General features: G+C 48.7%; 1 long non-coding RNA gene across 11 annotated transcripts in view; it reads left to right on the top strand.

Moving 5' to 3' along the window:
• Positions 1 to 27,476, top strand: part of LOC113609585 (uncharacterized) — a 162,096-nt gene that overhangs the window by 98,984 nt on the left and 35,636 nt on the right. For all 11 annotated transcript variants that reach the window (XR_003428710.1, XR_003428702.1, XR_003428709.1 and 8 more), the window contains exon 3: positions 12,331 to 12,503. This is a non-coding gene — a long non-coding RNA (uncharacterized LOC113609585). The remainder of the gene's footprint in view (positions 1 to 12,330; positions 12,504 to 27,476) is intronic.

The raw sequence follows: 27,476 nt of genomic DNA, 5'->3' as shown, positions 1-27,476 counted from the left end.
CTCAAGGCTGTTTAATCCATGGTTAACATTTTACTCTTGCCTCCTCCTCTTCCTCTTACAAAGCAATCTTGCTGAACTTTCAGGCCAATTAGTTATAATTCAAATCTCTTTTGATCAAACCTGTCTATTTTTGCACTAATAATGAATGGGTTTGTGCCGCAGTTCCTCCCCGCAGCAAAGAGTTCTGGGGGAGGAAAGCAGCATGAGCATCCTTGTTTCCTGGAGAAGGAGCCCAGCGAGGCGTAATGAGGGGCCCGGGGCAGACATCCAGCAGTGCTGGCGATGTCTCTTTGTGCAATACAGCAAGGACGGCAGCAAGTTTCTCCTAGAATGTTGCTTCATCTTTGCCATGAGGGCAGGTGGGATGCTTGGGAGCCAGGGCCAAGCAGACAAGGATGGCCAGAGTCAGTGGAGAGGTTGCATCTCTGTCCGCAGTCTGCAGGAGCTGAGGAGCAGCTGCCACCTGGGCAGGGTCTGTGCTCTCCAGTTTGCCGCAGTCCTCACCACTCCCTACTGTTTTACCTCCTGTGTTCCTCATTTATAGTACCTGTCTTGCTATTGCAGAATTCCTGTCTTCTCTTCTCCCCCACTGAGACTAAGCATTTGGCATCCTAGTATCAGAGTACCTGAAAACATCACAGGGAAGGAGGGTCATTAGCTCTCAGATCCCCCAGATCAGCCTTTAGATTGGTTTGCAGCAAATGTTTGCTTTCTTCCTATTTCCCAAGCCTCTGTTGTAGGAGTATATTCCCTGCCCCACTGCCATTGGGCTTGACCTTGTGATTTGTTTCAGTCAATGGAATGGGGGTGAAAGCAACAGTGTGCCAGTTCTGAGCCTAGACCATAAGATTAATCTCATATTTCCAATTGCCCTTCTGGTAGCTTCTAATTTTACCCATGAACATAACAGACACTTGGATCATGGCTGCTCTTTCACCCTGGATCCTAGAATAAACACACGTGGAGAAAAGCCAGTAAGTTCTCCTGCATACCTTTGAGCATGAGAATCAGTGCTTATTGTATGCCACTGAGTTCTGGGATGGTTGTTACACAGCAAAAGCTGACTGATACAGAGCTTATGGTCTTTTGAGGTTCAGGGAAAGTATGGTAGTAATGAGCCTCAGTGGTATTGGGATAAAGGCACTGAGTTGGGGCCAGATCAACCTTGGCTTGACCCTGATAGGATCTTATACTTATCAAACCTTATGACCTTAGACATGTTCCCTAATCTCTGTGCTTTTGGGGTGTCCTCATGTGATAAATGGGTGCAGTCATCCCTACCTCCTTGGGCTGTTGGGAGAATTGACAGAGATTGTATCTGAAGCACTTGAGATGTAGTAAGTCCTCAGCGCCTTAGTTTCCTTTTTTTTTTTTTTTTCCTTCCAAGTGTTGGCAAACTGTTCAGCTTTGAGTCTCTGTGTCACCAGAAGCCACTTGATAATAAGCTTTAGATTTAAAGGCTCTGGAGTGAGGCTGTCTGGCTCCAATTCTAGCTGCACCGTTTGCTATATGGATGACTTTGGGCAAGCTAATTAACCCCCCCCGATCTCCTGTACCTCAGCAGGAAATGGGGGGTGACATTTTCTAGCTCAGGGCTGCAGGGGTGGGAGGATCCCCTGAGACAGGACAGTGCCAGGAAGGCAGGCAGGTGGTGCCCCATGACAGCAACCTACAGCCGCGCCACTGTGGTTAATTATGCAGGACTGCAGCGTTTCTGTCCTACCTCGTCTCTCTCTCCTTCTGGCCAGCGTTTCTCCAAGTCAGAACCGTGTATCACAAAAAGGACGTGGATGGGGGAAGGTAGGACTTGTTAGTATTCAGACTCCTGGGCCCTGGCGCTGACCCGTAGAGTCAGTTTCTCCCAGGATGGGCCCAGTAACCTCCATTTCACGGTCTCCCTGTGGGTGGTTTTGCACGCTGGCCTGGGTGGGCCACCTCCTCCTAGCGCCAACCAGGCTTCCACCCAGAGGGCTGGGCTCATCACTGGCCGGGTGGCTAAGAGTCAATTCAAGACTCAAGTTCGAGGTTCTTTCTTCCAGCCAAACCAGAGCCACGCTCTCTGTTTTCATTGTATTTTATTTTTTGTCCACAGAAAGTGCCTGGAGTAGTTGCTTTTCTCCATGTGCCTCGGTGGTATTGATTGTGTTCCCCAGAGGCTACCTGGTTAGTTCAGAGAAGTGGACAGGTTTCCAGGAATGGCCCGTGAGGGTCTGGGGTGACCCACCCTAGGTGTCAGCAAACGATGGCCCAACCACCAAGTCCAGTCCCCTGCTGGGTTTTGTGCGCCCTGAAAGCTAAGGATGGTTTACATTTTTAAGTGGTTGAAAAAAAAACAAACACTTGCAGTTGATTTCAATAATAGGAGACACTAAAGGAAATAATACCCTGCCCCCATCAGACGTTCTCCTTATTACTAAACATGTATTATTTTTTAAATTGCACTCGGTCGTTATTATAATATTTTGAATTTCATCAGTTAAAATATATGGAGATTCATTTTTTTAATCTTGTAATATAAAACATAATACCTTCAATTTTGCCCTTTGGCCCAAGGAGCCTAAAATACTGACCATGTGGCCCTTTATAGAAAATGTTTCGCAATATCTGGTCTCCTCTCTAGGGAGAGGCTTCTTGGATTACTTAGCTAAATCGGAAGAGTCAGGAAATCAGGCCTCAAAACTCAGAATCAGGACTTCCCTGGTGGCGCAGTGGTTAAGAATCCGCCTGCCAGTGCAGCGGACACAGGTTCGAGCCCTGGTCCGGGAAGATCCCACATGCCGTGGAGCAACTAAGCCCGTGTGCCACAACTACTGAGCCTGCGCTCTAGAGCCCGCGAGCCACAATTACTGAGCCCGTGGGCCACAACTACTGATGCCCGCGCGCCTAGAGCCCGCGCTCCACAACAAGAGAAGCCACCGCAATGAGAAGCCTGTGCACCTCAATGAATAGTAGCCCCCGCTCGCCACAACTAGAGAAAGCCCGCGCGCAGCAATGAAGACCCAACGCAGCCAAAAATAAATAAATTTATTTTAAAAACCCAAAAACCTCAGAATCAGAACTGCCGTCTGACATCAAGGGGATTCTTTTTGTTTTAGTCTTTTCCAGAATATCTGTAGCAATTTTTAAAACATACACACACGCGTCAATAGAAAAGAGGAGTTAACAGGACCAAATGAAAAGTACTGTTTAGAAAACAGCTTTCAAAAGCCTGGGTGATGAGACACTAGGGAGATGCCCCCAGCCCATCACCCTCCTACCCACATCCCGCCCCACCCTCCAGGTATCTCTGCGCCTGTATCCTTCCCAACACCAGCTTGGGTTGTGGGATTGGGCTTTTCCTCTTTCCCACTTGCCTCCCCTTTCTGGAGTCTGGAGTTGCTTAAGGCAGATGGACAGGAGCATTGTTTTATGATGTAGCTCAAGGCAGGAAGAGATGGTGAAGAGCCCGTGGGCTTCACGGGGCCTGATCCCCACTGCTGCCCACTGATTAACCCACCCCCTAAGAGACCCAGCCGCTTCGGAGATTCCCCATCCTCAGTCCTGAGCATCACGTGTGGCTTTCCCTTCCTTTCTCTCCTCCACCTTCGGAATTTGAAGCTCCTCCATCCCATCCCCCAGGTGAGAACAGAAAGCAGAGACTCAACAACAACCCATGATTGCTGGCCAGGAAGAGAAGAGGCAGAACCGAGAGGAGGGGGTTGAGGAGAAGCACCCAAAGCACTGAGCGGGAGAGGGTCCATGGCGTGGTCACCTGGGCTCCCGACACCCTGGAAGCATCATGCCGGCAAGTGAGCCCCCAGGTGCAGGAGCAGCTCCTAAGTCCCCACCCCCATCGTGGACTCAGTGAGGTTTGGAATCTGTCTCTTGACTCTGAGATGGAGAACCAATGGGGCATTATTTCAGGAGTCTGTGTACTTCTTTGCTGGGGCTCAGCTCCCCTGACCACCATCCCCTTCCAGTCAGCTGGGGGGCAAGGACCAGGAGAGCCACAGGCACAGCTGGCCAGAGGGGCGGCAGTCAGGCCGCTTGTGTGTGAAACCCTCTGCCTCTCACAATGTGGGACCCAGAGCCCGGAGAGCATGAGTCTAAGTAATGATTTATAAACACGCCACTTACAGTTTACCAAAAAAAAGAAAGGAATCATGCCATAACATTATCCTAAAATGTGCTTTTCTGGAGTCTTCCAGTGAGCGCAGCCTTATCCGTTGAATGGCTCTGTACTTTTCCAGTTTCCATTGGGTACCAGAATGCATCTTACCCACACCCCCACTGACGGACATTTGGGTGGTTTCTGTGCGTGTGACCACGTGTGTGCACAACACATACCATTGCAGTGATGCCATTCAAACATTGTCCAGCATAAATCTGACTCAGGCCTAGATTCTTAGTAGTGAAATTTTGGGATAAAAGGGGCTTTGAGTATTTCATTTAAACTGATTCTGTCAAATCATTCTCCAAAGAGGCTGGACCACTTTGTACTTCCAGCAGCAGAGTATCTGGGAGGTCATTTCCCAGTTCCATGATAAACGCCAAATATGATCCATGATCTCAGTTTTAGCCAATTTGTTAGATTTTTTTGAAAATTAGTAACCGTGGCAGAATTTGCACTTTGGAATTATGAGTGTGCTTTGCTATCTTTTTACCTATTTTTGGCTATGTTTATTTCTTCTGTGAATTGCCTGTTTATAGCCTTTGTTCATTTCTATTCTGAGTTGATTGGAATTTTTCTTGATGTGCGGTAACTCATTGCATATTAGGAATACAAACCATCTGTTGTCTTAGATTAATGCTTCTCTCTTAGGCTCTCGTTTGTCTTTTATGTTGTTTATAGAATCTTTTGGTGTATAAATATTTCGAATTTTAGTCATGAAGGCTGTAAAGCACATAAAATATTCCTCCCCTATATATTCTGCTTTCTGTTTTGCTTTAGGAAGTCCTCTCCTACCTAAGATTATACAATTACCCTCAAAGATTTTCTTCTATCACTTTCACAGCTTAGCGTCGTCATTTAAATCATTAATGCATCTGATTTCATGTCTGCGTGTCATAGAACCCAGAAATTTATTTAGCTGAGATATCACTTGGAGAGGAATAATAAGTTCCTCTACATCAGGGATCAGCTAACTTTTTCCAAAAAGGGCCAGATAGTCAATATTTTAGGCTTTGTGGACCATGTGGTCTTTGTCATAACCACTCAGCTCAGCGGTGATAGCTTGAAAGCAGCTAATATGCAGATAATATGTAAAGAAGTGGGTGCGGCTGCGTTCTGATCAAACTTTATTTACAAAAGGAGGTGGCAGGGCTTCCCTGGTGGCGCAGTGGTTGAGAGTCCGCCTGCCGATGCAGGGGACACGGGTTCGTGCCCTGGTCCGGGAGGATCCCACATGCCGCGGAGCGGCTGGGCCCGTGAGCCATGGCCGCTGAGCCTGCGTGTCCGGAGCCTGTGCTCCGCAACGGAAGAGGCCACAACGGTGAGAGGCCCGCGTACCGCAAAAAAAAAAAAAAAAAGGAGGTGGCAGGCAGGATCTGGCCCTCTGGCTATAATTTGCTGACCCCGGCCCTATACTCTTTGATTTTGGACTATCCCAGTGAATTTTTGTTATGATTGTGTTGCTTGCAAGACTTGACTGAAGGTTTTGTGTTCCCCCCAAATTCTTATTTTGAAGCCCGAGTCCCCAGTATGATGGTGTTTGGAGATGGGGCCTTTGGAAAGTAATTAGGGTTACCTGCACCTCAGGATGTGACCGCGTTTGGAGATCGTATTTAAAGAGGTGATCAGGTTGAAATGAAGTCATTAGGACGGGCCCTGATCCAAGACACGCACAGAGGAAAGACCATGTGACAAAGACACAGGGAGAAGATGGCTGTCAACAGGCCAAGGAGCAAGGCCTTGGAAGAAACAAGCCTGCAGACACCTTGATCTTGGACTTCTAGCTTTTAGATCCTGAGAAAAAAAACTTCTGTCCTCTAAACCAGCTAGTCTCTGGTACTGTGTTAGGGCGGCCCTAGCAAATGAATCCCCTCTACCTCTGCCTGGGCAGGAAACCCCGGCCACATACTCAGCCAGGCCCTGTGAAGGCAGGGGGTGTGCACGCTCTGGCCTTTGGTCCTAAGAGGCTCTTTGGGAATAGAAACAGGGATTAATCGCGGAAGGGGAAATTTCCTCTAGTGCTCCTTTCTGCAGAAAGCTCATGGACGTGAGTGCCAGGGAGAAGTAGATGGTCTCTCCCTCCTGCAGAGCCGGCAGGGGGAGTGGAGGTTGGGGGACGCAACCAGCTCCAGGAGGACAGAGAGCTGGGTAGTATTCCTGGGCCGGCTTCTCCGCGGCTTTTATTGTCCACTTTATAGAAGTTCACGTCTCAGCATCTTGGGGGCTAAGGCATACTGAGATGATCCAGCTTCGTCTGTAGTTTATAACTCAGGGAGGCTGCGGGCCTGGCTACATGGTTTGTCTCTGATACGACCCATCCAGAGGAAGCTCTGGTCCCGTGGCCCCCTGGCCACAGGCAGGTCACAGCCCCCCCCCCCCCCACGGGCAGATCACCCAGGGGAGCAGTGCAGCTCTGGGGTGTCCACGGCCCACCTGTACCTGCAGGACACACTGCAGCCCGTGCGGCCTTGTAGCAGGCAAATGAGGACCTGGTCCTCATTCCACTCCATCCCTTTCCTGCTGTATGACCTCAGGCATGTGGCTCCCTCTTCCACATCCCACTTGCTGCGTTTTCATGGTGCCGGGTCTGGGATGGACTCACCTTCCGGGTCCTAGCCAGCTCTAACGCCCCGTGCTGTCGTGCTCTCATGGCCAATGTCACTGTTATGGCAAGTAACTTACCTCTCAGAGCCCCAGCTTCCCCATCTGTAAAGGCGCTATAATAATAGATCCTCTACTGTAGGCTACTAAAGATTAAGTGATACTTTCCACGTGTGTCTTAGAGGGTCTAGAACAGAAGCGTGCAGAAAACATTAGTTATTTCTATTTATTGTTATTGTCCTTTAAGATTCATTCATTCAACAAATATTTCTTGTGTGTCTACTATATACCAAACACTTCTTAGGAGCTGTGGATACCCCCTCGTGGCTCTTACATTCCCAAAAGGGGAGTCAGATGATGAACCAATAAATAAATGAACATATAATGTGAAGGGAAGTAAAGGAAAATTAAAGAGCAGAGGATGGCAGGCATGGAGCTGTTGAGATAAGGTGGGCATCTGAGCAGAGGGCTGAAAAAAGCAAAGGAGGGAGCCATGCAGCTTTCAGGGGTCGGCCAACTATAGCTCACAGGCCAAATGCAGCCTACCACATGTTTTTGTAAATAAAGGTTTATCGGCTCACAGCCACGCCCATTCATCGTGCACTGTCTGTGGCTGCTTTTAGCTGTAAGGGCAGAGTTGAGTTGTTGTGACAGACCATAAGGCTTACAAAGCCTAAAATATGTACCCTCTGGTCCTTTACAAAAAATCGTGACAATTCCTGCTCCAGGTAAAGGGAACTGCAGGTGCAAAGGCCCTGAGGTTGGGCATGTCTGCTGAGCAGTGCACATCACACAAGGGCTTCCATTGCATGACTCTCTGGGCCCCCATGTGGTCAGTTGCATGTGGCTTTGCAGCCCATTAAGATTAGAAGTGATGCCGCAGGCCTCCTATGGACCCTGTACCCAAGCTAATGTAACTTGGTGGTGGGGGAGGGATATAGTAGGAACCTACTAAATACTTATATGAAATAACAGCATTTTAGAGCATTTTAAAGCACTTACCAGTTAGTGCTGTTCCTGTCACTAGATGATTATTTTGGCCTCCTACAGAGCCCACTAGAGTTAGTGTGGGCTCCTTGCTTGTGTAAGAGCTTGACTAGCTTCCTATTGTTTCTAAGAGGCCTCTTTTCTATATATTTCTGTATATACATCCTCCAAACCATAGACCCCTTCTTTCTAATCAGAACACCATCTGGGAAGTCAGCCACCTGGATGCCTCACATCCTACTTCCCTTGTTCAGGCATCTAATGAAAATCCACTGAGATCCAAACATCTGCCAGGAACTCTTCCAGACAATGGGGATCCACCATGAACGAGACAGACACAGTCTCTGTACTCTGAGTCTGGGATGGTAATAGGGTGGGCTCAAACTCAAAAGTCTACAGGGGCCATGGCAGGAAACATGAGGAGTGGGCTAGGGCCAACCTTCAGCCTGTTTTTGAGATCACACCTCACCTGAAGGCCCGTACATTTAATTATCTTTTTAAGACTGTCTGGGGGTAAATAGCATTCACTTGCAAGTCCATTTGGCCCCTAGGAAGCCAATGAGCCCACATTTGTCTGATCTTGCTTGAATGGTGAGAATGCTTAAAGGAAGCTTCATCCAGGCCCCATATTATCTCATGAGTAGTCTGGTGACCCTTCTCACTGGGGACAACCACAACTTTATACTCTAGTCCCAGAGTCCTGGAGCTGGGTTTGGCCTGAACTTGGGGTCATTTAGGATTACAGTGGGCTGAAAAAACATAGAAGTGTGTTTCTCACTCACAGAAAAGAAGTCTAGAGGTAGGTTCTCCAGTGATGGTGTAGTAGTTCCACAGTCTTTGGTAATTCAGGTCCCTTCCAACTTTCTGCTTACCATCCCTAGAATGTGGCCCTCTCCTTCATGCTCCAAAATGACTGCTGGAGATCCAGCCATCACATATATGTTCCTCTGTGCACCTACACAGGGTCCTTGTCATCTGCATAAATTTGTACAGGGAAGCAGAAGTTACCATAACACATATTCACAAAAGGACTGAGCATTTTTAAATTGGCTCCTAATTAACTATTCTTCCTTGTTTCATACCAGCTGTCTGTCCCTATCCAAATTTGTTAGTCAAGCTTGTCCTCAGTATTGGATGTGGCACCAGACAATACTATATCAATTACAAAGTAAAACTGGAAATATTGCCAAAAATGTAGGATTCCAGGGCTTCCCTGGTGGCACAGTGGTTGAGAGTCCGCCTGCCAATGCAGGGGACACGGGTTCGTGCCCCGGTCTGGGAAGATCCCACATGCCGCGGAGCGGCTGGGCCCGTGAAACATGGCCACAGAGCCTGCGCGTCTGGAGCCTGTGCTCTGCAACGGGAGAGGCCACAACAGTGAGAGGCCCGCGTACCGCAAAAAAAAAAAAAAAAATGTAGGATTCCATGAAATTGATAAAAGTTATGTTGGAAAACTACTCGATTTCTATCCAAATACTTTGACAAGCCAGAATCTGGTGGAGTTGATACATTTAAAAAACAAGGGATGCAAGGATTCTTCAATATACGCAAATCAATCAATGTGATATACCATATTAACAAATTGAAGAATAAAAACCATATGATCATCTCAATAGATGCAGAAAAAGCTTTTGACAAAATTCAACACCCATTTATCATAAAAACTCTCCAGAAAGTGGGCATAGAGGGAACCTACCTCAACATAATGAAGGCCATATACAACAAACCCACAGCAAACATCATTCTCATGGTGAAAAACGGAAAGCATTTCCTCTAAGAACAGGAACAAGACAAGGATGTCCACTCTCACCACTATTATTCAACACAGTTTTGGAAGTCCTAGCCACGGCAATCAGAGAAGAAAAAAATAAAAGGAATACAAATTGGAAAAGAAGAAGTAAAACTGTCACTGTTTGCAGATGACATGATACTACACATAGAGAATCCTAAAGATGCCACCAGAAAACTACTAGAGCTAATCAATGAATTTGGTAAAGTTGCAGGATACAAAGTTAATGCACAGAAATCTCTTGCATTCCTATACACTAATGATGAAATATCTGAAAGAGAAATTAAGGAAACACTCCCATTTACCATTGCAACAAAAAGAATAAAATACCTAGGAATAAACCTACCTAGGGAGCCAAAAGACCTGTATGCAGAAAACTATAAGACACTGATGAAAGAAGTGAAAGATGATACCAACAGATGGAGAGATATACGATGTTCTTGGATTGGAAGAATCAATATTGTGAAAATGACTATACTACCGAAAGCAGATTCAATGCAATCCCTGTCAAATTACCAATGGCATTTTTTACAGACTTAGAACAAAAAATCTTAAAATTTGTATGGAGACACAAAAGACCCTGAATAGCCAAAGCACACTTGAGGGAAAAAAGCAGAGCTGGAGGAATCAGACTCCCTGACTTCAGACTATACTACAAAGCTACAGTAATCAAGACAATATGATACTGGCACAGAAACAGAAATATAGATCAATGGAACAGGATAGAAAGCCCAGAGATAAACCCACGCACCTATGGTCAACTAATCTATGACAAGGGAGGCAAGGATATACAATGGAGAAAAGACAGTCTCTTCAATAAGTGGTGCTGGGGGGGCTTCCCTGGTGGCGCAGTGGTTGAGAGTCTGCCTGCTAATGCAGGGGACACGGGTTCGAGCCCTGGTTTGGGAGGATCCCACATGCCACGGAGCAACTGGGCCCGTGAGCTACAACTACTGAGCCTGCGCGTCTGAAGCCTGTGCTCCGCAACAAGAGAGGCCGCGATAGTGAGAGGCCCGCGCACCATGATGAAGAGTGGCCCCTGCTTGCCACAACTAGAGAAAGCCCTCGCACAGAAACGAAGACCCAACACAGCCAAAAATAAATTAATTAATTAATAAACTCGTACCCCCAACATCTTCTTAAGAAAAACAAAAATAAAAAAACGCTGCTGTGTCCATACAGTGTGATTCACTTTTGTACCTTTGTGCTCGTCTGAGCCACTACCCTTGTGTAGTAATAAGAATTGCTTTGAACCTTCAGAGAGGAAGTAAGCAGCTCTTCTGGGATGATGGGTCTCAGATGGTGGAGGCGGAAGGTCAGCTGTGGTGCTGATGTAGCACCAAAGGCATAGTGTTTAACCCCGGGGGCTCCGGAGTCACACAGTGCTGGCTTCCGATCCTGCCTTTGTATCTACCAGCTGTGTGGCCTTGGGAAACTCACTCAACCTCTCTGAGACAATGTTTCCACCTCTTAAGGTGGGAATAATAATAGTACTTGCTCACTTTGTGGTGTTGTAGGGATTGAATGATAAAAAGCAGGCTTCAAAACACCACAGCCGGTAGACCAACTCTGTCCACCTGCCCGTTGCTCTTTCTAAGGTCCATGACCTAAGAATGTTTCATTCACCCTCATTTTTAAACGGTTACATTTTAAACCGTTATGTAAGTACCTACATAGTAGCCTCAGCTTTGCCTCTGGCCTGCAAAGCCTAAATGATTTACTATCTAGCCCTTGAAGAGAAAACTTATCAACCCTTGATACAAAGCGTGTGGCTAGAGAAAGTGCTCAGTGGATTTTAAGTGGTGCTGATTCAGCTCTCAAGGAGCTTAGGTCTCCTCAAAGACCTTCCTGTGTAGCCCTCAGGAAAGTCAAGCATGCTTTACAAACAGCCATGGATAAGGAATACTTAGATGGCACTCACCGTGTCCCAAGCATTGTTGTAAGTCCTGTGTATACAGCAACTCAATCCTTATAAGGCCCCCATGAGATAGGTACTATTATTATCCCCATTGTAAAGGTGAAGAAACAAAGGCACAGAGAAGGGTGGGTGTCTCCCTAAGGTCACACAGCTGTGAGCGATGGATCTAGCTAGCATTCAGATCTTGTAACTACTTTGTCCTGCTGCACCTGACAGAGCTGGGGCTAGCCCCTAGAGGGTGCTCAGTAGCTATCTGTTGATTGCACACATGCATGTGGTCTGAGGGCAGAAAGTAAACCAGTGAATTGCCAAGCTTGTAAGAGAGGGACTTAGGCGCCCATTGGAGCCCGGGTGCCTGGTAGTAACAGCTAGGGGCACAGATTCCACACAGCCGCACAGGCTCCTGCTCTGACAGTCTAGCCTCTTCTGACCCCCACGAAACAGAACATTTATTGCATTCAAGATGTGCCCTCCTTACACATGCGATCATACTGTCTTCCCTCTGAGTCCATCAAGTAGCTCCAATTGTTACGTCCACTTTCAGAATGAGGAAACACAGGCACAGAGAAGTTAAGTGACTGGCCAGACATCACACAGCTGACTCATGGTTGTAGCGGTTCTCACACCCAGGTCTGTGTGACTGCAGGGCCAGGCCTTTTAGCCACAGAGCAGGGAAGGGAGATGGTCATTGGCTACTCAGGGCTATTTATGAACGTGATGGCCAGCTTGAGTTTTCACAGGAACCCCAGTGAGCAAATCCTGAATTTACACAACTGTGTGATGGGGGCCATGATTCACATTTCCTCTGTGAGCCTTCCCTTTTAAAAGCATGCCCTTTGACGCGTCTCAGCTCTGCAAAAGTTCACTGTTTGTCTACTTTTCCAGAAGCCATCGGCTGGGGGAGTCAGGGTTCACCTGTGAGCTAAGACGGCACGTGGGCAGCCAGCCATTCATGCATTTCGATGGCATCTGAGGGAGAGATGCTGCTACTCACAGCATAATTCAATGGAAGGCTCCTCCCCGGGAGGGGAGTGTCAGTGCCAGGAATGACATCAAAGGTAAGACAAACAGATGATGTCTGGGGGTAGTGGGGCGGGGGGAGATGGGGATGGTGTGTGTGCTGGAGGGAAGGAAAGAGGTTGGGAAGGAGAGAGAAGAACCCTCAACCTGCTGTATCCAGAGCAGCATTTGTTTGGTGGTTTGTTTGGGGTTAATTTTGCTGCCAATTATCTTGGTCGAGAATTTTATAATTGCAAAGAACAGAAACCTACTCAAAGGAAATCTCACAAAAAGAAAATACATTCGTTCACTCATTGAGTATGATTTGTGGACCTACTCTGTGCCACACACTGTGCCCTCCAGGTTCTCATGGGGAGGAGGGTCAGTAAGCAGGTGTCACATAAACAAGGCAATTGCAGACAGTGCTTTGTGCTCTGAAGAGATTGAGCAAGGCGTGCGGCGAAGCGGGAGGGCAGGGAACTTGCCTCTGGGGAGGGAGCCTCTGAGCTGAGGCCTGACTGACAAGAGCCAGCCATTGGCAATTTGGGTGAAGAACTTTCCAGACGGAGGGATTAGCAAGTGCAAATGTCCTGAGGGAGGAATGGACTTTACGCTGCAGAGCAACAGAAAAGAAGGCTGGTGTGGCAGGACGGAAGGAAGGAAGGAAAGGGTCAGGAGACCAGGTCAGGGAAGGGCCCAGTGGCCTCCATTTGGATTTTATCCTGGGAGCAGCGGGCAGCCATGGGAGGGTGAGAAGGGCTGATGGGTGTGAGAGCCTCTCTAGGAGGCATGGGAAGTCCGGAGGTGGGCCCAGGCCGGCTCTCTGCTTGGTCACCTCACAGTCTCAAAGTGGCCACCACGGCTGCCAGCATCCGAGGCCCAGAGGATGCCGGTAAAGCAAACAGGAAGCAGAGCCTTTTCCAGAAGGCCCAGCGAGCTCCCGCATTTATGCCCGTGACCAGAACCGAGTCAGGCGGGCATCCCAGCTGTGAGGCAGGCTGGGAGACAGAGTGTCCAGTGAGGAAAATGGCCCCAGCCCGCCGTGGTTTATTACACAGGCTGGACCCGTAGAGGCACTGTGACAACTTAGGATGCTACGGGAGAGAAGGAAGGGAGGACCAGCCCTTGACTCTAGCAGAGAAGAAATCTCTGGCCAGGGTACTCAGTTGTAAATTAGAGGCCTGTCCCAAGTGGGGGGAAACAGCCAGGAGGGGGGCACCCCCCAACTTCCACCGCCCACCGTCCCGGGCTGCAGTTGGGCAGGAAGTTTCCGGGTCGGGAGTCAGGGGTCTGGCCGTGTTAGGAAAGGCAAGTGCTCCCTCTAGTGGCTCTGCGGAGATGAGCCCAGCATCCTCCCCAGGGGGCCAGAGCTGGAGGCCGGAGTGGGCATCCCTCGGCTCACAGACCCTGGAAGGGGAAGGGCACCAATGATGCTGGTGAGAGCCAGCATCTTATGGGGCACTTAGGGTGTACCCTCCATGCACCTTACAAACATTAACTCGATCCTTCTGACAGCTCTACGAGGTTGGTCCCATTCGTGTTTCCGTTTGAAGGATGGTGTCATTTGCCCAATATCATAGGGACAGGAATTGGACCCACATCCGTCTCACATAGAGGCTGTACTTCCAGCCAGTGGCTTTGGGGCCAACAGACTACAGCCCAGCTATTACCACTGGGGGACCATCACATGCATCCTGAATTACATTTCCTTATTATTTTTAACTTGCTTGTTCAAAAAACCTTGTCTGAGGCTTCTGGGGGACTTAAAAGTCATCCATGGATGGAGTTTGGGACTCCCTGGGATTGGATATGAAATGCCATGTGCATCTCTGTACATTTCCCTGCAGAGAGGCCCAGAGCAGCCATGAGACAGGCAAAGGGGTTGGGACCCAAAGAAGTCACAGAGCCTCTGTTTCGTATTGTTTTGATGTCTTGTTTACTCTTTCAGGACTTTTGGAGGGGGGTGGGATGGAACTGATTAGGAATGCTTGTCACAAAGGCTTGTCTGTGCCCTAGCTGACTGGTGATGGGCTTGGGTCTTGCGTAAACTGGCTTTCGTTTAACTCTGGAAACATCTTGAATTTGACACCTAACCGGGGCCTCTCAGAGGTTGAGGACGGCAAGAGCCATTTAAAATTTTTAAAAGATTTAAAGCTACAAGGGATGTGAAGATTGGGGTAGATTTTAAGTTTTTATGTTTAACAAAGTAACGCTTTTCAAATAAAGTTCAGTGATGACTCATCTAAGTTACAGATAATGGCAGAAGTCTAAGGTGGGGAATTCTATGACTGACTGGCCCAGGCCGAGTTGTCCTCCAGCCCTTCTCCCCACTCTGTAAAAGGCACCAAGTAGCTGAATTGTATCAACCCAGGTGCTGGCTTCGAGCAGAAATAACACAGCATCTGTTATCTTAACAGTTCTTGGAGAAGCAAGGCCACTTCCGCTGCAGACAAGCGAGGTCCTCTGGGCGGGGGCATTCTGGGGCCAGGTAGAGGGGAGAGTATGAGGATGAGGAAACCTCTCACCTCCCCCAGTTGAATTCTGGACCACCTGGCCTCAGAGCTTGGGTTGAGGTTATTCTCGAGCCCCCAGCCCTCATTCAAAGGACGCACCGAAGCTCATTCCAAAATCAGAAGAAATGACTTTGAATTTCCACCTGTTTGGGCAATAATAGGAGGAGTTTGGGCTTTGGATTTGTTTCGATTTCTGCCACTTTGGGACTGTGTGACTTTGGGTTAAGCTCTTTGAACTTCTGATTCTTCCCCTTTGTGGTCGGGTTGAGAATGGCCCCCTCCCCAGGCAGCTGGAGGAGAAAGTGGGGTTTGTTCAGCCGAGGGGGTTTGTTCAGCCGTTGAGGGGGGTCCCTGAGCGCTGGGGATCTGCCTGGCGCTTGGGACTCAGGGACATGAGCGTGCCAGCCCTGACCTCGGGGTCATGGTGTTAACATCGGAGACACATGGGGCGTTGGGGTTTCTAGAAGATCAGCGCAGAGGTTGGGAACATAGGGCAGTGCTGCGGATCCCACCACCCGTGGCTCAGAGAAAGGGCCCTGGGAAAAGGCTACCAGTTCAATGAGAAGTTGGAAACACAGCCCGTGGATGGGGCCAAAAAGGGGATGTAGGACAATGGTGGGCGATCCTAAAAGTCCTTTTTAAGGAGAGGGGGAGAAGCAGTCATCGTAAACAGGGGTAAGGTTTCCTGAGATTTGTACAGGTGAACTCACTCCTAACAGGATCTAGAAAGCCTGTTTCCAGCCCCACTCCACAGCTTGGGGAAGGTCCCCAGCCTGCCTCCACCTGTGCCGACCTCCTGAGGCCCACGGTCCCCAGAGTGTCCACGGTCTCCTGTCTCGCTGACAGTGCTCCTCTTAGGGTGGTCTCACCTGCTTGCTCATCCTGCCGCCTGCTGTTTCAGGCCACATCGACTGGAGGGAGCACCGAATTCTTGGTTAACTTTCACACAGACATACAAAACACTCTCAAAAGGCATTTGGGAGCAGGGCAGAAGGTTTGGCTCAGTGGAGGGACTCACATCTCAGGGACCAAAGACAACTGACACTTCAGGACTGGACCTCCCTCACCTGAAAAAGGCTCTCGGCCACTTTCCCAGTTCTGCCTCCTCTTTCCACCTGTGCTGTCCAGCCCGTCTTCCCTCTTTCCTCCCTTCCCCTCTCTTTGCAACTTTCTCTTCTGAATTCCTCTGTACCTTAGCACAGAGCAACTCAGCACTCTCTTCTGCTGGCCTGACTTCTAGGGTCCCCACAAACAGCTGGGAAAACACAACCCCAGGTGGCGCCGATTACATTATGATCCGCATTGGGGGCTGCAAACCAGAGCCTGTGAGCCAAACCTGGCCCCCTGCCTGTTTTTGTAAGTAAAGTTTTATTGCAACGCAGCCACGCCCATTCATTTACTTGTAAATTGTGGCTGCTTTCACTATTCAACGGCAGAGTTAGAGTTAGGATGGAGACAGTATGTAAACGTAAAATGTTTACTCTTTCTATCTTTGCGATTTGACATTTTCATGAAGTGCCTAGCACAGGTGAAGGGCTGGTTAAGTGTCATTGTCATGTTCCTTCCAGTGGCCTAATGTCTCATTAACAAGTTGACCTAACTCCTGCTACGGCCAGGCTGCCAGCCGGGTCCTATAGGCATAGAGATGACCAGTAACGTCTGCCTACTCTCAAGAAGCTCGCAATCAAGTAGAAGAGGCTGGGGCTTCCCTGGTGGTGCAGTAGTTAAGAATCTGCCTGCCAATGCAAGGGACACGGGTTCAAGTCCTGGTCCAGGAAGATCCCACATGCTGCAGGCAACTAAGCCCGTGTGCCACAACTACTGAGCCTGCACTCTAGAGCCCACAAGCCACAACTACTGAAGCCTGCGCACCTAGAGCCTGTGCTCCACAAGAGAAGCCACCGCAATGAGAAGCCCGTACACTGCAACGAACAGTAGCCCCTGCTCGCCGCAACTAGTGAAAAGCCCGCGCTCAGCAGCGAAGACCCAACGCAAGCAAAAATTAATTAATTAATTAATTTTTTAAAAAAAGAAGAGGCTACCATGCAGTGTGTAAGAGGCACAGAAAGAGGATGAGGTTACCCAGTGCAGGGCTGACTCCTGCAGGCTCCTATAGCAGCTGGGTTTGGCCAATGGGAGGCCCTGCAGGAGGGAGAGAAAAGCAGGGGTATTTCTTCTCTTCCTTTATGCCTCAAGAAGCAACTCTGCAGCCCTCTGGGCCCAAAATTGCCAACCTTTTCAATTTTTCACAAAAAGCTTTGAATCTAGACTTTGTGTGAAATCTTCCCATTTGTGACTATTAGCACTAATTGTTCAACTATTATGCAGACTTTTCTGGCTCCACAGGCTGAGAGTTTGTAACTTTTGGACAGAAGGCCCATGACACTCTCTTCACTTTAAAATTTCTACGACTCTTATACAACTGCTGTGGAGAATAAAATTGTATACACACATATCCTATGAAAAGCCAGCTCCACCCCTACATACCGTGGAAAAACTCACTCCATGTACAGGAGCCATGCTCAAGGATGTTCATCTCAGCATTGTGTGTACACACGTGTAATAGAGAAATGTAGGAAGCTATCCAAGTGTCCATCCACAGGAGGACAGAGAAGTGCCTTGTGCCATATTTGCAGTGAAAACCAAGTACAGCTACATTTGTTAACATGGACAAATCTCAAGACATCATTTTAGAATGACAAAAGCATAGTATTTTATTTTTGTATATAAAGTTTATTCATATGAAGTTTGAAGCATGAAAAGCAATAACGTGTATCATTTATGTACAGGAGCATATGTTCTATAAATGTAAAGGCAACTATGGGATTCGTTTGTTACGATTCAGGAGGTGCTGACGGCATCTAGTGGCTGGAGGCCAGGGATGCAGCTAAACACCCTGCCGTGCACAGGCCAGCCTCCCAGCCAAGGATGATCTGGTCCAAATGCCTGTAGTGCTGAGGTTGAAGCCTTCAAGGGGGCGGGGAAAGGGGAGGGTATAGAAGCCACTTGGAATATCTGACATCTCGTATAAGACTTGCAAATGGGCTGTCATGGCTTGGAAGCATCTTCTAAAGGCCAGCTTTCCTGTAGTTCTGTCTGCAGAGACCCGAGCTCAACTCCACAGGGCTGCCATCGCTCAGCCCGACTCGCTGCCACGGGGTCAGAGCTGCTCGTGGGGGCCAATCTGGAGCCCCTACAAGGACGTATTGGGACAAATTCCTGCACTGGCTTTCTTACCCACCTGAGGCCTGATTTCACACTTTAGTAATAAATAGCATGTTAGAGCCTCACAGCAGTCACTGGCGAGAGCGAAAGTTATCCCCACCATGTGACAGATGAGGAAACCGAGGCTCAGAGAGGTGAGGCTATTGCTGCAGGACACACCACTAGTAAGAAACTTGAACTCGGGCCTGAGACTCTGGAGTTCAGAGCTGTCCCTGCAGACACCACCTCTCAGGCCCAAAGTCTCCAGGGTCTGGACGTTGGGACAATGCACTCTGAGCCATGAGTTAGAGGAAGTGGGAACAGATTAAAGCTTTTCTTTGCATGAGCCGATGTGTAATTGTCACAATCCCTATACTTTACTGAATCCATCTACACACAGAGCATTATTCAGTCCTCCCCGAAACACACGTGAAAAGCTAAACGTTGTTATCTCCATTTTCCAGAAGGAAATAAGATGGAACCTGCCCAGCATGACCCGAATAGAAAGGGGCTGAGGCAGGATTCGAACTCAGGGCTCTGGTTCCATACCCGGGTGCTGCCCTGCTGCACAGTACTGCCTTCACTCCTAAGCTGCTTTAGTCCTTCTTGTCCCTTTTGGACCAGTTAGGACCTCGAAATCCTTGCCGATTTATTTCATATCTTAGGAAATGGAAGTGCCCACGAAATAAACTTGAAGATTTCAGACTTTTAGCTAATCTGTGCCTTAGCTTTTGTGGCTCTGCTGAAAGCATTTCAGAAAGGTTTCAGAGGAACTGTATGTGTGTGTGTGTGTGTGTGTGTGTGTGTGTGTGTGTGTGTGTGCGCGTGTGTGCGTGTGTGTGTGTGTGCGTAAAGAACAGAGTTGAAATACTGTTTGCTCAGAGGGGTGTGGAAATTTTTCTGGTGTTTCGTTGGTTACATGCTCTTCTAGGGTGCTAGCAATGGCTCCGCCAAACCCTGTTAGTCATATTTTATAAATTTATAAATCTTTCGCCTTAAACCCCCTCCACTCAAAAATCCATAGAATTGGAAATCAATCTTTGTTTATGGCAAGTCCGTTAACAGCTAATTCCTTCCCACAACCATCAAATCCATCTTCGCTTGATGCCAGAAATAGAAGCGACCGGGGTTTGGTGGGCAGACGGAGGGGAACCTCTCACACACATGCTGGGTCTGGCGTCCTTGGGGGTTGCCCTTACGTCACGTCTCGGACACAAGCCGCGGTGATGTCACCTGATGCCACGGTGCAGAGCTCCCCTCCGCGGTGTCTGTGGTCAGCCCAGGGCCCAAAAGTGTCTCCCTTCCTGGGTTTCGGTGTCCCGATGAAGTCAGATTTCCTGGGCTGTGGATCCAGTTACCGATAATTGCCTTGTGAACTGGCAGATGCAAAAGTAAACATTTCTAGAGCCCGAAGTACACGGAGCTCTGGGGGTGGCCCGCCAAGAGGAACCGGGAGGGAGCTGCCACGGAAGCGATCTGGGCGATGTCCGTGTGGCGTTGATGGGGGCTTACGCTCTGGGTCTAGAATATTCACGCCATGGGGAAGCCTGGCCCGGGTGAAGGGTGGGCGGTGGTGAGCTTTCCCTGACTTGTAGCGTGTGGGGAAGGGAAGGATGAGGCCTCTGTGCTGGGGGCAGGCCTGCGTCCCTGGAGGAGTGTGGGCTTTCCACAGTTACACAGAAAGCAGATATGGCAGTGGGAGGGGCCCCTGCCAGGAGGGGCAGTGAGTCACTTTTTCCACCACCTCCTGTCCTCTCTCCAAGTCTGCTGTCTCACGCTGTGGCTGCTCTATAGGGTGACAGCAGAGCCTGCCCTCGGGCCAAAGGGGGGTCCCGAGCCGGGTTAAAGGGACCCGTGTCCTTCCCACTGACCAGGTGTGAGGAGAGTAGCAAGACCCCCAGACAAAGAGCTATCATTACATAAGAACAAAGAATAGAATCCTAGTTCCCACATGGCCCTACATAATGTGGGCCCTGCCGAGCACCCTCCTGCCTGCCTTCTACACACCTCAATCCTGATACCTGCCCCCTGCTGTCTCTCAGATTCCTCAGGCTCCTTCCCAGCACCATACCTCAAGGTGTTTGCACAGGCTGTGCCCTCTGCCTGAAATGTTGGTCTCAGGTCTCTGCGCAGTTGTCACCGCCTCAAGGAAGCCCTCTGTGATCACTCTATCTAAAATACCGTCCCCATAATTCTATTCCATCCCTCTTACCCTGTTCTCCCCCGCCAGACCCTTTGTAGTTACCTGGCATGATGCCATATTGGATGATTTACTGATGGTCTGTCTCCCCCACTAAAACGTCAGCTCTGTGAAGGTGGGGGTTTTTGTCTGTCTTGTTCACTCGCGTGTCCTCGTGCCTGAAACAAAGCCTGGCACAGTAGAGGCTCCATAAAGAGAGGACGAATGTGTGAAGGAGTGCTGACCACGTAATACACAATCGGAGACGCAATTGTGGCGCCGTGAGCTGGAACCCAGGGCACCAGGGGCAGATACAGCTGTGCTTGCCTTGGGTTGGGGAAACTGGCAGGGGACGGGGGGTGGGGTACCGTGAAGAAACTGGAATCATGGTTTTGCCCCTCAGGGGAGGTGATATTTTACGAAATGTACCTGTGGCAGGAGAGAAGTGTGAAGAGGAAAGGCTTTGGAATCTGACTACTTACGTTTAAATCCCAGCCTTACTCCTTCCCCGCTCGCTGTGTGAGCCTGAGCAAGTCAGACAGCCTCTCTGAGTCTGTTTCTGTATCTGAAAACTAGACCTAATAGTACCGCCTTACAAGCGATTTGGGGTGGATCTAATGAAATAGTACAGCTAATGCATATAGCCCCATGCCTGGCTCATGGTATGCCTGCAGTAAGTGTTAGCTTTAAAAAGCTTTGGTTGTGGGCTTCCCTGGTGGCGCAGCGGTTGAGAGTCCGCCTGCCGATGCAGGGGACACGGGTTTGTGCCCCGGTCTGGGAAGATCCCACATGCCGCGGAGCGGCTGGGCCCGTGAGCCATGGCCGCTGAGCCCGCGTGTCCGGAGCCTGTGCTCCAAAATGGGAGAGGCCACAACAGTGAGAGGCCCGCGTACCGCAAAACAAAAACAAAACAAAACAAAAAAAGCTTTGGTTGCATGAGGGACTGTCTTAGCCCTTTCGGGCTGCTATAACAAAACACCATAGACTGGGTGGCTTACAGACAACAGAACTTCACTTCTCCCAGTTCTGGAGGCTGGGAAGTCCAAGACCAGGGCACTGGCAGATTTGGTATCTAGTGAGGGCTTGCTTCCGGGTTCATAGATGGCCGTCTTGTCACTGTGATGAAAGGGGGAAGGGAGCTCTCTGGGGCCTCTTTTATAAGGGCACAAATCCCATCATGAGGGCTCTACCCTCCTGACCTAATCACTTCCCAAAGGCCCCACCTCTTCATACCATCGCATTAGGGGTTAGGATTTCAACATATGAATTTTGGGGGGACACAGACATTTGATCTATAACCCCACTCAGCATCTGGACCGAGGAGGAAGATTGAGCCATTTGTTACTCTGCTTAGACATTCACAGTCCAGCAATCCCAAATATGTAACTGTTTAGGTCATGCTTTTTATTTTTCTGGGAAATATTTTTACTTGCATGACACTCTTTACTGAAAAATGTAGAACTCTTAAAAGGTAGATACAGTTATAAAGCCTAACAGCTTTTCGCATGTTTGGTGCCTGTATGGCCTGGAGATGGGTGTGTTCATTATTGCTGTATAACAGATGACCACAAACTTAGTGGCTTTGAACAACACCCAGTTAAAACGCTCGCAGTTTCAGTGGGTCAGGAATCCAGGCACAGCTCGGCTGGGTCCACTGCTTCAGCATCTCAAAAGGATGCAGTCAGTGTCAGCCAGGGCTGGGGTCTCCTCTGAAGGCTCGACTGGGGACAGGTCTACATCCAAGCTCCCTCACGGGTTTGTTGGCAGGATTCAGAGCCTCAGCCCCTCACTGGCTTCTGGGGGGAGCCCAGTCGGTTCCTTGTCACATTGCCCTCTCCGTAGTGAAGCTCTCCACGTGAGCTGGCTGTTGGCCACGTAAGCCTCCCTGGCTTTGCTTCATCACAGCCAGCAAGGGAGGGTCTGCCAGCATGGTTGAAGTCAGATTTAATCACGGTTGGGACATTTCCCCCAACACTGAGGTATTCTGTTGCTTAGACACAGTTACTCAAGGGGAAGGGATCCCTCCAGGACATGAAGGCCAGAAAGTGGAGATCACTGGGGTCATCTCAGAAGCTGCGGAAAACAGGGAAGAGCCTGGCAGGTGTGAGCAAAGGCTTAGCTGAGTGGGTTCGTGACTATCACCTCCTTCGATTTGTAATAAGGTCCCTGAACCTGCCCACACCTCTCCTCAGGTCATCTCACAGTAAACCATCTTTGTTCAGGAAAGAATTGGTCTTTCTTAGTTCATGTCAACAGGGGACCAGTAGACACCCATTGCTTGAGGGTGGCTATAAAGGAATTTCTGTGACCTGACAAAGGCAGGCTTCTCACCATAAAGACCTAGTTCTTGGTGGTGGGGGTGAGGGGGGACTGGATTGCTTTGCACATGGAGCCAGGGTCTCTAGGGAATGAAGGGACTCAGATACCCAACCATTGCTCCTCAAGATTTGAAGTCAGGAAAGCCCATCCGAGTGGGCTCTGAAGCTCCCACCTAACACCCACTGACTAAGAAGGACAAGAAACCCACATGGGAAGTCATCAACAGGACAGGAGCACCTGGCCAAAGTTTGAGAGCCCAAGTGAGCTTTGGGGAGGGCTGCTTCCAACAGGGCAGGTAGGTAAGCTGGGATCCCTTCAGGCCCCAGCAATCCTAGTACAATTGGTCTGGGATCGATGGCTGATCACTAGGAGAGCCAGGATGGATGTATATATCCTATGTTCAACAGTGATCCCTAGTGGCAAGGAAAATCAATGCATGTAGTGGATGGTTCAGACGCACCAGTTCAGCTGTTTGGAGGCAGGGCTGACCCCCTTGGAACCAAGTAAATCCCAGAGTTCTTGGACATTGGGAGTGGTGAGGAAGTAAGAAGCCCAGAGGAGGTGTTAGATTTCCTGCCAATGAAGCTGAATTTATTTACTGAAAACATGAAAGCAATCGGGAAGTATTTGGGTACCTTACTGGTTGCAAAGATTATAGAATAAACCAGAGGTTAGCAAACTTTTATTAAAAGATCATATAATAAACATTTTAGCTCTGTTCCAACCAAGGAACCTTGCTCTGGTAACATGGAAGCAGCCATAGACAATAAGTGAAAGAATGAGCATGGTTGTCTTTCAATAAAGCTTTATTTATAAAAACAGCCAGCCAGCCATGGGCCATAGTTCGCTGACCCCTGGGATAAACAGTTGAGGTCAATCTTTCCACCTTTTAAAATAGAATAAATAAATAAATAAATTTTAATTAATTAAATTTCATGACTAAACGAAAACGTCCATAAAACGTTCTTTCCTCTTTTGGTTAACTGAAATCTCATTCCTCCATGGATTTGCTAACTGTCCTTTTCTCCTTTAAATAAAATAGAGGCTCACCGGCACATTTTCGAATTGCTATTTCTTTCTTTGTATAAATGGGGAGTTATTTATTCATGATTATTTTCTCCTTGAGGCTGATGGAAGCTGAATCATGGATGAGGTGAAAAATCAGCTTTCATCTTCTGTGATATATACTCAGTTCGGTCCTTTTCATGCATATATGTATGCACACACGTACAAGCTTAGGAATGTACTATTAGTGGTTGTAAAAGTGAAGTTGCTCATCTTCCGCTCTGAGAGTCTGGAAAAGTTTATGAGCATCAAATAGTACCCGCTGGCATTGTCCAACAAGACACATTACTTCCCAGTGAGTGGCCACTTCCCTTCAGTCTAGCTGCGTGCTTACAGTACAGGCTCAAGTTGGCATCAGGATTTTCCACTAGATGGTCCGGTCTGCGTGCTCTGGCAGTCAGCTCGGAGGTGTTCCCGCCCTCAAAGCCACAGACAAGTCCAGGGCCCCGGGGAAAAACCACCTAGTGAATTGGGAGAGGAGTCTGGGTCACAGGCAAAGGGATTCCCTCGCACTCCAGCCCCTCTGCACCTCTCCAGACAGACCTGCCAGTTGTCTTGAGTGTCTTTCTTGAAAATTTCAAGCAGAGCTTTTAACCATGATGTGTAGCACATGTAGGTGTTCCTTACATGCTCATAGATTTTGGATATAGGTATTTGAAAACAGTGGAGCTGTGAAAATAGGCTTAGATTTTTCTATTTTAAAGTATATGAAATGAGAATTCGCCTCCGATTATGGGATAAGGGTTTGGTCAGAGAAAGAAAATCAACTGGAGGGATTTATCCTGGGAGTTTGACCTTATATAAGTGTGAGAGCTGGTTCAACAGCATATGTGAGCCTGTTTCTTTTTTTTTTTTTTTCTTTTTTTTTGCGGTACGCTGGCCTCTCACTGTTGTGGCCTCTCCCGTTGCGGAGCACAGGCTCCGGACGTGCAGGCTCAGCGGCCATGGCTCAGGGCCCAGCCGCTCCGCAGCATGTGGGATCTTCCCGGACCGGGGCACGAACCCGTGTCCCCTGCATCGGCAGGCAGACTCTCAACTACTGCGCCACCAGGGAAGCCCGAGCCTGTTTCTTTGAACGTGAGGCTGGGTGTCAGCAGGTGGCCGCCACAAAAGCAAGACGGATGAGAGCTGAGAGAAGCTGAGGACGAGGAGGGAGCCGCAGGGACAGACCAGTCGCCCCACCCAAGTGACCCACCGCAGGAGGCGGTCTTCTTCATCACGGAACCAGACAGGCACCTGCCCAGGATTTGGAGAAGCTGAAAGAAGATGCCCAGGCGCTGGAGGCTGCGGGCTTGCTGCTGCCCCAGGCCACCCAGGTCAGCCCACAGAAGAGCAGCCACAACAGCGCCCACGGCGCCCACCCTCCAGGCGTAAAAACTGTAGATCTGCTTCTCCACTTCTACCTTCCAGATCTTGCCTCAAATGTCTCCTGTGGCCCATGCTAACCAGAAACTATGCAGAGCAAGGAATTCTGGGAATTCCAACTTCGCTGAGTTGACACAATCCGAATCCACCACAGTTATTACATCAAAAAGTAAATGGCGGTGAGTGAATTGATTGGGGCTTTTATTAGAAATGTCACTCCCAACTGTCAGTTTTAAATGTAGACATTTAAAACTTTTATGAAGAAGTTCTGGTGTCATAGGAAAGGTGTGGAGGTCAGAAAACCTAGATTCTGTTTTTGAGAATTACTAGCTGTATGACTTAGAACAAGTTACTTAACCTCTTTGAAACTGCATTGCTTCACTTGTAAAATGGGGATTAAAAATATCTACTGCATACAGATGATGTACACAAAATTTAGCACAATCTACTATAGTAGGTGCTGAATTTATCAAGGCACATAACAGTGTGTGGTGCTGTTTTCAGAAGGTACCAACCCATCTGAGTCTCTCACTAAACTGCGAATCCATGAAGTCCAGGGTGATGGTTAAGTGATGAGCATGAATGAATAAATGAACTATATCCCTGGGTACTCGGCAGAATAGATGTGGTTACTCCCATTTAAAAATAACAAACTAAACTTTGGTAGTTTATCAATTAAGTGTCTGAGCCAGGACTTGATGCCTGACCTTCTAACGTCTAACCCAGCGCCCTTTACAACACAGCCTCATGTCTCTCCTGCATATTGGAACATTGTGGGAGTACTATGAGAGAGTAGCTTTGTGTTCAGAAGCTGTTGCTTTTTCTTTTATTTCCCCATGATTCCGAAGTTGTAGCAAATGGTTGGAGTCCTTCACAGGCTGCCCAGGGAAAGGACTTGTTGGAGAGCCAAGCTCCACCTCTCCTCAGAGGAGTCTGTATGTTCTGCTTTGGCTGAGTTTCACCTGGTCCCATTCATCCATTCATTCAGTCAATCATCCAACAAAATGGATTAAGAATGTATTATGTGCCAAGCATTGTTCTAGAAACTGAAGACACAGCAGTGAACAAAACAGATATGGTCCTTCTCTCATGATATTTACATGCTTCTAAGCTGTGGTAGCCAGCCTCCAGGATGGCCCCAGTGCTTCTTGCCTTCCGGTGTTCACACCCTTACGTGGTCCCCTTCCATCCTGCATAGGGATGACTGATGTCACACACACACACACACACACACACACACACACACACACACACACACAAATATAAAGGGGTGATGGAGGTGACTTCTGAGGTAAGCTCGTAAAGACATGGTGCCTTCCATCATGCTCTCTCCTGAATCCCTCCCTCTGAGGGAACCCAGCTGCCATGCTGTGAGGATGCTGAAGGAGCCCGGTGTGGCAAGGTCCACAGGGTGATGAACTGAGGCCTCCCACCCACAGCCATGTGAGGGAGCCATCTGGGAAACAGACCCTCCGCCCCAGTCAAGCCTCTGAATTAAACCATGGCCCCAGCGACATCTTGACTGCAACCTTAGGAGAGACCCTGGGCCAGAACCACCCAGCTAAGCTGCTCCCACGTTCCTGACCCACAAAAACTCTAAGATAATCAGTGTTTGTTGTTTTAAGCCATTAAGTTTGGGAGTAGTTTGTTATGCAGCAATAGATAACTAATACATAGAGAGAGACAGACGATGCCCCCAAATAATGCCAGATTAAGGTTAAGCGCTATGGAGAAAAATAAAGCAGGGAATGGGACTGGTGGGGTGGAGGGAATTGCACTTTTAGGTAAGGTAGGCAGGGAAGGCCTCACTGTGAAGGTGGTGGTTGATTAAGGACTGAAAGGAGTTGAAGGATTTAACTGTGTGGAAAAGTCTTCCAGGCAGAGGGATCAGCAGGTGCAAAGGCCCTGAGGCCGGAGCTTGAGTGTGTCAAAGGATCAGCAAAGAGGCTGATGTGGCTGGACCAGGTGAAGCGGGGAAGATGGTAAAGATGAGGTCAGAGAGATGATAAGGGGCCTGACTGTGAGGCATGGGAAGCTCTGTGCTGAGATGATAGTGGTTTGTGACCTCGGGTATGTCTCAGCGCCAGGCATGACCCTTCCCATGCATTGCTTCCTTCGATCCTCACCAAATGGGATGATCCCCATTTGCCAGATGAAGAAACTGAGGCCCATGGAGGTTATATTACTTCAGATCACACAATCAAGTTGTGACAGAGCCAGGAATCAAACCCAGGTCCTCAAATCTGTGGTCTTAATAACAGCTGGAATTTGGGTGGGGAGGGAAGAAGAGGGGGCTCTGTCTGTTCCTCTGAGGAATCACTACACTTCGTGGTGCTCTTTGTCTGAACTGGGGTCTGTTGAATCCGTGTTGTGGGAAGTTAAGTGTT

The sequence above is a fragment of the Aethalodelphis obliquidens genome, unplaced genomic scaffold (genome assembly GCF_003676395.1).
Source record: "Aethalodelphis obliquidens isolate GAN/ISIS:26980383/991018 unplaced genomic scaffold, ASM367639v1 scaffold57, whole genome shotgun sequence".
NCBI classification, from domain to species: Eukaryota; Metazoa; Chordata; class Mammalia; order Artiodactyla; family Delphinidae; genus Aethalodelphis; species Aethalodelphis obliquidens.
Note: the sequence above shows the minus strand (reverse complement) of the source record. Positions and strands in the feature narration are given on the sequence as shown.